Below are 12794 nucleotides of genomic sequence, written 5' to 3' on the forward strand. Positions count from 1 at the left end.
TTTTCATAAGCAGCTCAAGGTATTTCCATAGAGGTTCATAGTCTAAGCTTGTGCCACCCGTACAAGAGGCAAGGGGGGAATTTGAACCCTTGCCCCCCCTGCTCTAGCCATTAGACTATGCCTGCACTCCATACAGCCTATAAATAAAGAAGGTGGCAAAGGAAGTATTGTGAAATAAATAACAATTGAACTTTACTCACAACAGTAAAACCAATTCAATATAATCAAAATATATATAAATAGAAACCAGTATTAAGGTTCACTAAACACACAGGACTGACTATTCAAATATATACCTTGCATTCATACTCTCTCATCCACTCGCTGTATAAACACATCAGATAAGTCATAACCCTACACCAGCTCAACACTTTGCACTGCATTATGGGAGCAAATGTTTGCAATGGATTCAGAATGTGGCAGCAAGATCTTGACTGGGAGTCCTTTACCTAAAGCTTCAAGTTTATTAGATATCGAAACAGTTTACAATAAAATTAGTAATATAAAAAATATAAACAGCTTTGATTTATTTTAAAAAAGGGGGAGGGGATAGATGGACTAAATGAGACTGACACGAAACCAAGAAGAAAAGGGGGAATGGGAAATATTACATCGAGATAACAAGATAAAAAGTAAGGGAAAAGGGAAATTACAATAGGGTGGGAATCACTTCAAGGAAAAGGTTTGTCCACCTCGGTTGGAACGTAGAATGTCAAGTGCTAAAAGTGTCTTTGAACAGGAATGTTTTGAGTTTAGATTTGAATTTCTCCAGAGAAGATTCTAGTCTAAGGTCGAGGTTGCATAGCGTTCCAAAGAGAAGGGGCCATGACTGAAAAGATTGACTTACGGATGGTGTGGTCTAGAAATCTGCTATTATGTTATATTATGTGTCATAGACGATTTCACGGATGGAGGGAATACTAATATATTTTAATTGTTAGATCTCAGCGTCCTTGAAGAGGTTTAAGGGTAAGAAGTCTATCTATAAAGGCTGGTGTGTTTACGAGTCTAGTTTTGAATGTAAGAAGAAATATTTTGAAAGTTATACGAAGGGGGATTGGTAACAAATGCGCATCACGGAGTAGGGGAGTAACATGTTCAAATTTTTTTCCTTTGTAAATGAGTGTTATTGCCATGTTCTGGAGGATTTGGAGCCAACCTATTTCCTTCTGTGTTATATCTTGATATAGAGAGTTACAGTAATCGATGTGAGAAATAACCAGAGCATGGATGAGGATGTTAAGAGGGGGGAGGGATCAAGAAGATAAGATATTGAACGAATAAGCTTAGGAGGAGGAAATATTTTTTCACTCAGAGAATAGTTAAGCTCTGGAATGTAATGCCAGAGGATGTGGTAAGAGCAGTTTAATGTGGCTGGTTTTTAAAACGGTTTGGACAAGATCCTGGAGGAAAGTCCATAAACTGCTGTTGAGACAGACATGGGAGAAGCCATTGCTTGCTCTGGATCGGTGGCATGGAGTGCTGCTACTATTTGGGTTTTTGCCAAATACTTGTGATTTGGATTGGCCTCTGTGAAGACGGGATATTGGGCTAGATGGACCATCAGTCTGATCCAATAAGGCTAGACTTATTTTCTTGGGTTCTTATAGCATCTGATTGCCAAGGAGATAGAAACAGAAACAAATTCTTTACACAGTTTTTAATTCTTGATTGCAGGGAAATAACAGCTGCTCGGTCATATAGTAAATGCCACTAAGGGAGAGTCACACAAAGACAAAGAGGCAAATTCTATGAAGGATGTCTCAAGTTAGACGTCCATAATGTAGGGATCCAGCAACTTAGGCATCCGAATAGACTGAATAATAAGCACAATTAACGACTTTAACAAGCAATAATTAGAAGTTAGATGTCCAAAGGCTGTGTGCGACTCACAGAATAGGTATCTACAGTTTCATAGACGCACACTGGAAAAAGCCGTACCTAACGGGATAGGCATGGCTATGGTCTTAATATGGACATCCATTTACAGCATTCTAAGATGTCTATATTTTCGCCTAAAATGTAGGCGTTGCAAAGCCAGGATTTACTTTTGGAGCTGCAGAGTGAATGCACTTGTAAGTCAAAAAGAGGAGTTTGAACTGTATATGAAGATGGACAGGGAGCCAATGAAGTGACTTGAGGAGAGGAGTAATGTACGCATAGCTTCATTGGCGGAATATAAGTCGTGCAGCAGAATTTTTAAACATATTGAAGGGGGGGGGGGAAAGATGGCTGAGCGGAAGACCTGTGTGAGAGAGTTATTCTGTTCATAAATAACACTCTCAGTTGTGAGTCAATGGCGGAGGCATCCCAGCCCTGGGGGAAGAACACTGCAGCCACTGGTCTGTGCTTGCAGTCCTTATGAATTATCAGGGAGCTGAAACTATCATGGCCACCACCCCTCTCGCGTTGCTCTTATCAGACAGTACCCAGCTGCTTTTATTCATTGATTGCATTAATTAGTGGCTTTATGGCCAGTTTTCTGTCCAAGTGAAATGCAGGAAGTGTTCTGCTTCCTCTCAGCCATGTTGCCTTTGTGAAATGCATTTCTGAGGTTGATTATCTCAGCAGTCTCTCTTAAAAGCTCTACATGACACTCCTCCCCTGTCCCCATTCTCTTTAGAAAAGTGCATTTCCTGGCTAAGGGCTGCATTGTGCCCACCTCTCTCCTGTCCCCAGCTCTTATACATCATGCCTGCCGTTGCTGACTCTGATTTTGTGACAGGAAACCCATCTGGCTGGCCACAACATCATAGAGGGAGGGAATGTACCTGGTTCCCAGCAGGAGCTGGCAGTATTGGAAGTAAAGACCATCATTTCATAACACCATTTTTCCTTGCAAGACTAATAATCAGAAGGCAAATGCACAAGTGAATTCCTCAGTGTGCCAGAGTAACCTGACATGAAAAAGGACCCTGGTCCATTTACTATGTGACAGTCAGATGCCTCATTCCAGCCAGTGGTTGCTGACCCTTAAAAATATGTCTTTAGGAACTGCCAGACTGCAGAATATTTCCCAAATCTAGAGAATGACACAGGGACAAATTTTTCCCCGCAGGAACTCAGTTTCCCTGTCCTGTCCCCGCGAGTTTTGTCGCTGTCCCATTCCTGTAAGTTCTACCTTAACTGCACAAGCCTCGAACACTCAAGATTTTAAAGTATTTGAGGCTTGTGCAGATGAGGACGGAGCTTAGGCATTGGTGGAATGAGGCATTATGACATCACAATCTGAGCTCTAGAATGTTGCTTAGGATTTGAAAGGGTTTGAGGCTTGTGCAGATGAGGACGGAGCTTAGGCATTGGTGGAATGAGGCATTATGACATCACAATCTGAGCTCTAGAATGTTGCCTCTTAGGATTTTAAAGTGTTTGAGGGACGGAGCTTAGGCATTGGTGGAATGAGGCATTATGACATCACAATCTGAGCTCTAGAATGTTGCTTAGGATTTGAAAGGGTTTGAGGCTTGTGCAGATGAGGATGGAGCTTAGGCATTGGTGGAATGAGGCTTTATGACATCACAATATGAGCTCTAGAATGTTGCTACTTATGATGTTAAAGTGTTTGAGGCTTGTGCGGATGAGGATGGAGCTTGCAGGAATGGGGCACGGACAGCAAAAGAACTTGCAGGGACAGAGAAATGAGTTCCCAAGGGGACGGGGAAAAATTTGTCCCCGTGTCATTCTGTGCCCAGATCTTACAACCTATTAAATAAGATGTGAATGAATCTAGGATTCACCTACTATATATGTTGTATAATGTCCAAGCATTGAATGTTGCTTCAAGCTCTCCTGAATGCTTGAATGGCACTTTTGGATCCAAACGGATCTGTCAGATTTCCTACAAGGCTCTGCTTTAGAAACCTTCACATTGGGATTCTAATTAGAGACCCTTCGCTACTGGCATTACCAGTCGTTCTGAGACTTACCTCTGTTAAGGGCTCCTTTTACCAAGGCCCGCTAACCGATTTTGTGCACGCCAAATTGCTTAGCACGCCTTAGGAAAAGGACCCCTAAAGTCTGGGTTGAGAATGCATCACTTATTCATTCATTTCAGATTTATTTGGCACTTTTTTTTGAAGCCAAACGTAGGCAACAGACAATTACAGCAGTAAAAATAGTCAAACAAGAGGCCACATGTGCTACTAGCAAAGTCAACACAATCCACAATCAAACAGGGAAGATAGAGCAACAGGTGTTAGATAGAAAGAATTACAAGAGTCAAAGGCTCCCCAACCGAAAGGGCTCAGCTGAGAGGGTGGATTAATGCCTAGTCCATATGCGAATGAGCTGGGGGGCTGCATACGAATGCAAGTTCTGCATATCCAGGCCTCCTGATATACCCTGAAAATTTGGTGTACACAAAATGCTAAACACACACAAGAGGCGATCTCTTTCATTTGAAAATTACATCCGCCGGAAGTTGCGTCAGAGGAGAAGCTTCTACCCACACACGCATGCGACTGCACGTACGCTCCAGCGGCTTTCAACAAGTGCTGGGAAGGTAAGGGGGAGGGAGGGAGATAGATTCGGGTGGGTAGGTAGGAAGGAGGGAGTGGGCCGTGCGCGTTCCCTCCCTTAACTGCAGGGACAAAGCCACCGCTCCACGGGGCGGTGGATGGCCTTGTCCCCGTACCTGCGGTGAGCACCTTTCCCCCCTCCACCGTTTTGGCGGGTAACATCCACCGTGTCATTCTCTAGTTGCAAAATGCTGTCATTGAGAAACTGGCCCTCACCTCTGCCAAGGGATTTTGTATAGCATGGCATTTGCAGACGCATTTCGCTGGACTTCAGAATTTGCAAATTGGAGAGCTCAGCTCGTGAAACTGAGTCGCCAGAAAAGAAAGTCTGCAAATTTCTGGCAAAATTCCCAAATCTCTTCAGCACAGCTCCGAGATCCCCTGGGGTGGAGGGAGATGGCTGGGAACGACTAATGACAGAGTCATTTTCATTATGTCACAGCTGTAGAGAGGGAAAGAAATCGTTTTTCTCTCTAATAAGAGGACATTTTCTGCAGAGTTGCCTCCATTCATTGTAAATATAATTTGCCTCTTTTCTGTTGATTCTTTTCGATGAATATTAGTTTACTGCCGCGGTGGAGAGAAGGGGCTCAGTGCAGTTTGGAGCAACAGAAGTATTCTGGTACTTGCTTTATTCACCAGTGATCTAAATTAGAGAATGACACGGAGCCAAATTTATCCCTGTCTCTGTGGAAACTCATTTTCCCATCCCGGGAAGTTCTTTTCCTGTCCCTGCCCCATTCCTGCAAGCTCCGTCCTCATCTGTATAAGCCTCAAACACTTTAAAGTCCTAAGTAGCAAAATTCTAGAGCTGAGATTGTGATGTCATAATGCCTCATTCCACCAATGCCTCAGCTCCGTCCTCATCCGCACAAGCCTCAAACGCTTTCAAATCCTAAGTAGCAACATTCTAGAGCTCCAATTGTGATGTCATAATGCCTCATTCCACCAATGCCTAAGCTCCGTCCTCATCTGCACAAGCCTCAAACGCTTTCAAATCCTAAGTAGCAACATTCTAGAGCTCCGATTGTGATGTCATAATGCCTCATTCCACCAATGCCTAAGCTCCGTCCTCATCTGCACAAGCCTCAAACGCTTTAAAATCCTAAGTGTTCGAGGCTTATGCGGTTAAGGCAGAGCTTACAGAAATGGAGTAGGGACAGCGACAAAACTCGCAGGGACGGGAAAATTGACCTCCTGCGGTGATGGGGACAAATGTGTCTCTGGATCATTCTCAAATCTAAATAATGTATTAAGTGAACATTAGTTTGAGAAGTCTATTTGCAGATCTCTGATTCCTTCACTCAGTCGCTGTACTTTCTTCTTCACTGAGCAATTTTAACCCCAAAATTTTAAGAGCTGCTCAGAATAAGTGTTGATTTTGCCTGGATGGGATGCGCAGTCCCAGAGGGGGTGTGATATTGTCCTTATTCAGAAAGACCTTGTTCTGCCTAGGGGTCAAGGCAAACTGTTTGATTTCCTAATTCACAGACTCAGGAATAGCCCAAGATCCAAAGAGGGAAAAAGCTTAGGCTCCTTTTACTAAGGCATGCTAATTGATTTAGCGCATGCCCATTATATTCTATGGTTGCCTTAGCATTTAGTTTGCGCTAAGGAGCCCTAATGCATCACACACAGTTGCACTGAGGTCATTTTCACATTTTACTACTTCCCATTTTATTTTATTTAAAGAATGTATAATCCGCTTGAATCCTAAGCAGCTTACAAGTAAAACATGCACAATTCTAAACAAAAACCCACAGTACACTTTGCATTGCATGGAGAAAAGCCATTGAAGAAACCCTCTTGATTTTCTTCTACGAGACTGTATTAGACCATCCCAAGTCTATAGAAGTCGTTCAAATCAGTTAAAAGCTAAGACAAAAAAGTATGATTTAAGTCACTTCCTAAACATTGGTACATTATTACAAAATCGTGTCACTAGTTTTATAAAGAAAATCATTGTCATTTCTATAGTGTTACGAGACTTACCATATATACTCGAATATAAACCCATCCAAGTTTCAATTTATTTGATATACCACAAATACAACCACAGTTAGTCTAAGCAGTTTACAGTAATAATATGTTTGTTTATTAAAATTTGATATTCCGAAAAATCTAGCAATAGTTCTTGGCAGTTTATGTTAAAAAATATATAGAAAACCTTTAACCCCAGAAAAGGGTGAAAAACGGTTGACTTGAATATAAATACGTTTATTAAAATTTGATGCAAACGCTTAGAACATCATTTCAAAGCGAATTACAAATGCAATAAAAATTGGGGTGACCAAAAAACATTTAGGGCTCCTTTTACTAAGGTGCGCTACGTGCGCGCTTCAATGCCACACGTGCTAAACACCAACGCCTCCATAGAGCTTGCGTTAGTATTTTTCTTTTAGTGCGTGCTAAAAACGCTAGCACACCTTAGTAAAAGGAGCCCTTAGTTGTACATACATTGACAAAATTATAGACAGACTTACAGACGACAGGAAGAGAGAGGGTGGAAGTACAAAATTTGAGAAAAGGCAAGATAATAGGAAGGGGATGGAATGCTTAAAAACAGGAAGTCTGCGGAGATGGAAAAAACTGAATTTCCGAAAGCCTCTTTAAAAAGAAAAGTTTTCAAAGAACTTTTCAACGTGTCTAGTCCCGCTTCTCCTCTGATATAGCCGGGCAGTGAATTTCCTAGCTGTGGGTACTTGTGTCAGCCATTTTGAGTAGTGAGACTGCGTGGGGTAGGAGCGTAGGAGGATCGCTCTTGCCCTGGTTCACCACTGGACCAGCAGGGCTTAAGGTAAGTCCTGGCGACGGGTCCATGTCTGTTTTATCATTCCCTCTTGGAGAAATTCCCTAACCCTTGTTTGTCCTGTTTGTCTGTTTTAACATAAGAACATAAGCAATGCCTCCGCTGGGTCAGACCTGAGGTCCATCGTGCCCAGCAGTCCACTCACGCGGCGGTCCAACAGGTCCAGGACTGTGCAGTAATCCTCTATCTATACCCCTCTATCCCCTTTTCCAGCAGGAAATTGTCCAATCCTTTCTTGAACCCCAGTACCGTACTCTGCCCTATTACGCTCTCTGGAAGCACATTCCAGGTGTCCACCACACGTTGGGTAAAGAAGAACTTCCTACCATTCGTTTTGAATCTGTCCCCTTTCAACTTTTCTGAATGCCCTCTTGTTCTTTTATTTTTCAAAAGTTTGAAGAATCTGTCCTTCTCTACTCTCTCTATGCCTTTCATGATCTTATAAGTCTCTGTCATATCCCCTCTAAGTCTCCTCTTCTCCAGGGAAAAGAGTCCCAGTTTTTCCAATCTCTCAGCGTATGAAAGGTTTTCCATCCCTTTTATCAGACGTGTCGCTCTCCTCTGAACCCTCTCGAGTAACGCCATATCCTTCTTAAGGTACGGCGACCAATATTGGACACAGTACTCCAGATGCGGACGCACCATCGCCCAATACAACGGCAGGATAACTTCTTTCGTTCTGGTTGTAATACCCTTCTTGATTATACCTAGCATTCTATTCGCTCTCTTAGCGAGCAGGGATTGTATCTTACATGTACAGCACGACATACGTTTAATAGCCCTATAGAAATGATAAGTAGTAGAAGTAAGACTCAAATCTAAACCAAGACCCCCCAAAAATCTAGGTTTATATTCAAGTACATACAGTACACAGCACTATACATCAAAACATAGAAAAGAAAGACCCTGCTCAAAAGACCTCACAATCCCTAAGTCTTTCTGATTCCAAGTGCAGTTTTTCCTTACGTTAGTCATCCTTATCTAGCTATAGATCTTTTTTTAGAAGCTGTATTCATATTTTGGCCATATGAAAGTCAGTATATGGACTTCAAAAACTATACTATGGAAGAATTAGCCAAGTTTACTTTCCGAGTGCCTCTAATCCCATTCTCTGTGCAATATTCTTATCCTAGTGTGTACCGTGTGATTCTGTGACATCCTTAGGTGTATAGTCTGGTCGATTCTCAGAATAATATCGTGGAACGTATGACATGATTCTCAGTCTGACATCCTGATGTGTATGATCTGAGTTTCGGCATAATATTCTGTTGTAAGTGATCTTATTCTCGGTTTGACATTCTGGTGTACCTGCTCTGATTTATGAGCAGCTTCGGTACAAACGGGGTATTTTCACAAACAGTAATTGCAAAACCTCTGTGACATTTTATAGCTGTCGTATATATTTGGTTATCAGAATCTTCAAATTATAAAACTAACTGTGTCCTTCGATGCCACTATTCTGTCAAAAGGTTTTGCTGAAGGGAGACCTTGGAGCAACAGCCTGACAGTGCTTTAAACACAAGTTCCTTTGTGGAACTGAGGGTTGTATTAATCACCACACTGTGTGACTCTCCTTCACGGGGCAATGCAGAGCAAAGGCTCTTTCTCATCACAGGGACCTGCGGTGCTTTCAAAGGGACCACCAGGGAGAGGGAGCAAGAAACCCTCCAGTTGATTTTAATGAAGCATCATGTTATGCATGTATTAATTAGGTGCATATGTTGAAAAGGCACCACTGACAGGCAAAATGCCAGGCACCCTTTCCTGCTCAGTGTTCTTCATATATTGAGAACCTGTAAAATGTTATCAAACCTAATCATTAGATACCTGAATAAAGCTCTAAAGCAGTGGTCTCATTTTGGATTTATGGGTACCTGGAGGGTCTCAGAATAAAATAATTAATGTCTTATTAAAGAAGCAACCAAAACAAAACTGCAGACTGTGTACAAGATGCAGGCAAATTTTAATATGACAAGAACACAATATATAAAACCCTTTTACCAATAAAGGGACCCGACACGGTCCGTGTTTCGGACAAACCTTCGTCAGGGGTCCATGGTAAAATAGGGGGGCAGGATGCCTGTGTGTATCAACGCTTTACTGCTGTTGGCTTTTTTGGTGAACTTGATACACACAGGCATCCCGCCCCCCTATTTTACCATGGACCCCTGACGAAGGTTTGTCCGAAACACGGACCGTGTCGGGTCCCTTTATTGGTAAAAGGGTTTCATATATTGTGTTCTTGTCATATTAAAATTTGCCTGCATCTTGTACACAGTCTGCAGTTTTGTTTTGGTTGCTTCTGGCTGATTTTTTCTGCAGATCTTTTTTGGATCCCCTTTTTTTGTTGTTGTGTTATTTAAGAAATGACAATTTTGCAAGAGGTAAAACTCTTTATTGTTTGTAAATCTTTCCTTTTGGCTAAGTCTTAATAATAATATTGTCATTTATAGCTAAAGAGATCAAGAAACTGTTTTAATTTTTTTGATTATGATAAGCATACCGAGGGCCTCAAAGTAGTACCTGGCGGGCCACAAGTTTGAGACCACCGCTCTAAAATGATTCTCTCGTAGGTAGGAAGTTGTTTGCTCAATGTAACATAGAAACACTGATACTGGCAGCAAATAAAGATTTGAGTTCCCACTCATAACACTGTTTGCTTTTTTTCATTCTTCTCTGCTCAGTGTGTAGCAGCAGCCAAAAAAGCAAACAGAATGTGAGGAATTAATAGGAAAGGAACAGAGTATTAAAGAGAGAAAATCATTGGGCCTCTGTACCACTCCATGGCGTGACCGCGTCTTGAATACTGTGTGCAAAGATGTGGCAAATCACTACAGTTAATCAGTTTACAATCATAGAATTATAAAATCAGTAAGATAAATCAGAAAAGTACGGAGATGGGCGGTGAAAATGATAAAGGGGATGAAAGACTCTCATATGAAGAAAGACTTAAGAGGTTAAGGCTTGTCAGCTTGGAGAATAGATGGCTGAGAGGAGATTTGATGGATATCTATAAATTCTGAGTCGAGTGGAGCTCGTAAGCTTGAATCAATTATTTTACTCTAACAAAGACTAGTTACATAAAAAACAAATAGGAGAGAAGATTTTTTTTTAACTCAATGCAATAAGCCCTGGAACTCATTGCTGGAGGATTGTATAAAGCAATTAAGGTAGCTGAGTTTAATAAAGGTTGGATAAGTTCCTGGAGGAAAAATCTATAAACCGTGACTAAGGGAAAGGAAAAAACACTGCATAAACCTTCAGGTAGACAGGAAAAAAAAGATATTTAGAGGGTATAATCACAACATACATCTAAGTCCGATTTGAACGTAGGGCACAAATGTCCATTCTCGAAAAATATGTCTAAAATATACTTTAAAAAAAAAATTGTCCAAGCGTTTGATCGTCCAGACGGCCACTACGTCTATCTTTATATCACATTCTCATCCAAATATTCATCCAAGTCCCAAAAGCCCTGAACAAGACCTTTGGACATGGGAGGAGCCAGTATTGTGATGGACTGGCCACCCAGACATGGCAACAGAGCAGTGGGGCACCTTCCAGGGCACTGCTGTGAACTTCACAAAAAGGGTGCCACCTAAACATCTGACCACAACGCCCATACAAGTAATATTGAGCCCCCCAAAGCACACTATACCCACCAGTCTATAACCCCAAGAGCCCTTATGGCTGTAGGTGGCACCTATATGGTAGTAGATTAGGGTTTGGGGGGAGGTTGGTGAGCTCACATTTTCCACCATGAATGTAGTAGTTACAGTGGCTTATGGGCCTGGGTCCTCCTCTCTATGGTTAGTCAGCCTACCCCCAAGCAACTTAAAAGACCTCTGTGCAGATCTACTAGGCTTTCCTATAGCAGGTGCTGATGTTCCGGAGACAGGTATGTACCTTTTTATTCTGCTTTTTATGGCGGTGTGAGGGGGTCAGTGATCACTGGGGGAGTGTGGGGAGGGTCTGTACTTTCTGTCTGCAGTGGTTAGTCACTTTGGATACCTTCTGGGCACTTAGACCTGGTTTTAGATCACCTAAGTCAGGGGGGTGGGCAGACTTGATGGGCTATGGCCCTTTTCTGCCGTCATTTTCTATGTATAAGGTCCGTCCAGGCAGCCTCGTAAAGCTTTCAGTTATCCCTGCAGTACGACTAAGTCTAGGTCAGCCCGTGTCCCGCCCAAATCCTGCCCTCACCACTCCTCCAAAAATGCTCCTTTCAGCTCTGGGCGAATGGCGGCATCCAGAGGCCTAAAATGTCCCTAAATACATCTAAAATGCCATTTCAATTATCAGCACTTGAACGACCTGTCTTTTAGGTCGTCCAAGTACTGACTTGGGCGTGTTTTTAGACGCATTTCCATTTGGCGTAGATAGGATAGAATCTTTGAATTTCTGGGATCTTTCACTGGCCACTGCTGGAAACAGGATACAGGGCTTCGATGAACCTTTGGTCTGAGCCAGCAGGGCAGTTTTTAGGAACCCAATGTCATTTCTGCAATAGTACAGAATCTCCCTTCTTGCACATTTCCTTGTGTTCAATGATTCTTTGTGCTTATCCCAGGCTACCTGTAATTCTGTTAACATTTGCCTCCCCCACCTCATCATGAAACTATCCCATATATCCCATATACCACCATGTGCAGAACAAAAAATTAACTACACAACTTTGATTTTTCAGTATTGGGTTGTGTACTGAGAAAACATTATTTCAGTTTCTAGCTTTTGGTTGCTTTAGTGAAAGGTTTGGGAAAGACAAAGTAAAGTTTTAAGGAAAAAATTGCTAAAAATAAAGAAATTTGTCCAATCTGTCAATCTGATGAGAGACTACGGGAACTCATGGCAGCCATTTTGGATGAGTGATCTGCATGGGGCAGGCGCGAAGGAAGATCGCTTCTGCCCCCGAAAGACCGCTAGACCACCAGGTAAGGTCCGGGAGGGAGGCGGGGATGGGTCAGAGTCAGCCCAGAAGTTATTTGTGAATTTTCAATATTCGTGGGCTGGCTCTGCCCCTAACCCCCGCGAATATTGAGGGAGGAGTGTATCTGCATTGCTTTCAAGATCCTATTTGGCTCCGTTAGATTGGAATGTCCATAGATCTCATCTTGCAAGAAGTTCTCAAAAACTAAAACTTTTATTTCCTCCCCTTAGTGGGTAATAATAGATCTACCAGGAGATTCAGTTACTTCTTCGTTTTCAAATTGACTGAGCTGTGGAATAACTTACCACTTGTACTAAAAAGTTTGGGATCCTTCTTTCACTTCCGGAAAGCTCTGAAGACTTTCCTATTTGCTAAACATTTTGAAAACTTGCCCCTTTTCTTAATTTAGATTTTCTGTTCTCTGTTCTCTTAAAGTATTATGTTGTCACTTACTGTAAATCGAGCCCGAGCTCCATTTGGTTGATGACCCGGTCTATAAAACTAAAGTTTAGTTTAATTAAGTATAGAAAATTGAATAAAT

General features: G+C 42.0%; 1 protein-coding gene across 4 annotated transcripts in view; it reads left to right on the forward strand.

Annotated features, from left to right (window-relative positions):
* The first annotated feature begins 4377 nt into the window (after positions 1 to 4377).
* The window catches only part of PDE6A (phosphodiesterase 6A), a 92329-nt gene continuing 83912 nt past the window's right edge, over positions 4378 to 12794 (forward strand). For 2 of the 4 annotated variants that reach the window (XM_033926885.1, XM_033926888.1), the window contains exon 1: positions 4404 to 4501. The gene's annotated coding sequence lies outside the window, so the exon portion shown is untranslated. Of the gene's footprint in view, positions 4502 to 12794 lie in introns of all 4 variants that reach the window. The other 2 variants (XM_033926886.1, XM_033926889.1) reach the window with 2 other exon arrangements.

Source organism: Geotrypetes seraphini, chromosome 18 (genome assembly GCF_902459505.1).
Source record: "Geotrypetes seraphini chromosome 18, aGeoSer1.1, whole genome shotgun sequence".
NCBI classification, from domain to species: domain Eukaryota; kingdom Metazoa; phylum Chordata; class Amphibia; order Gymnophiona; family Dermophiidae; genus Geotrypetes; species Geotrypetes seraphini.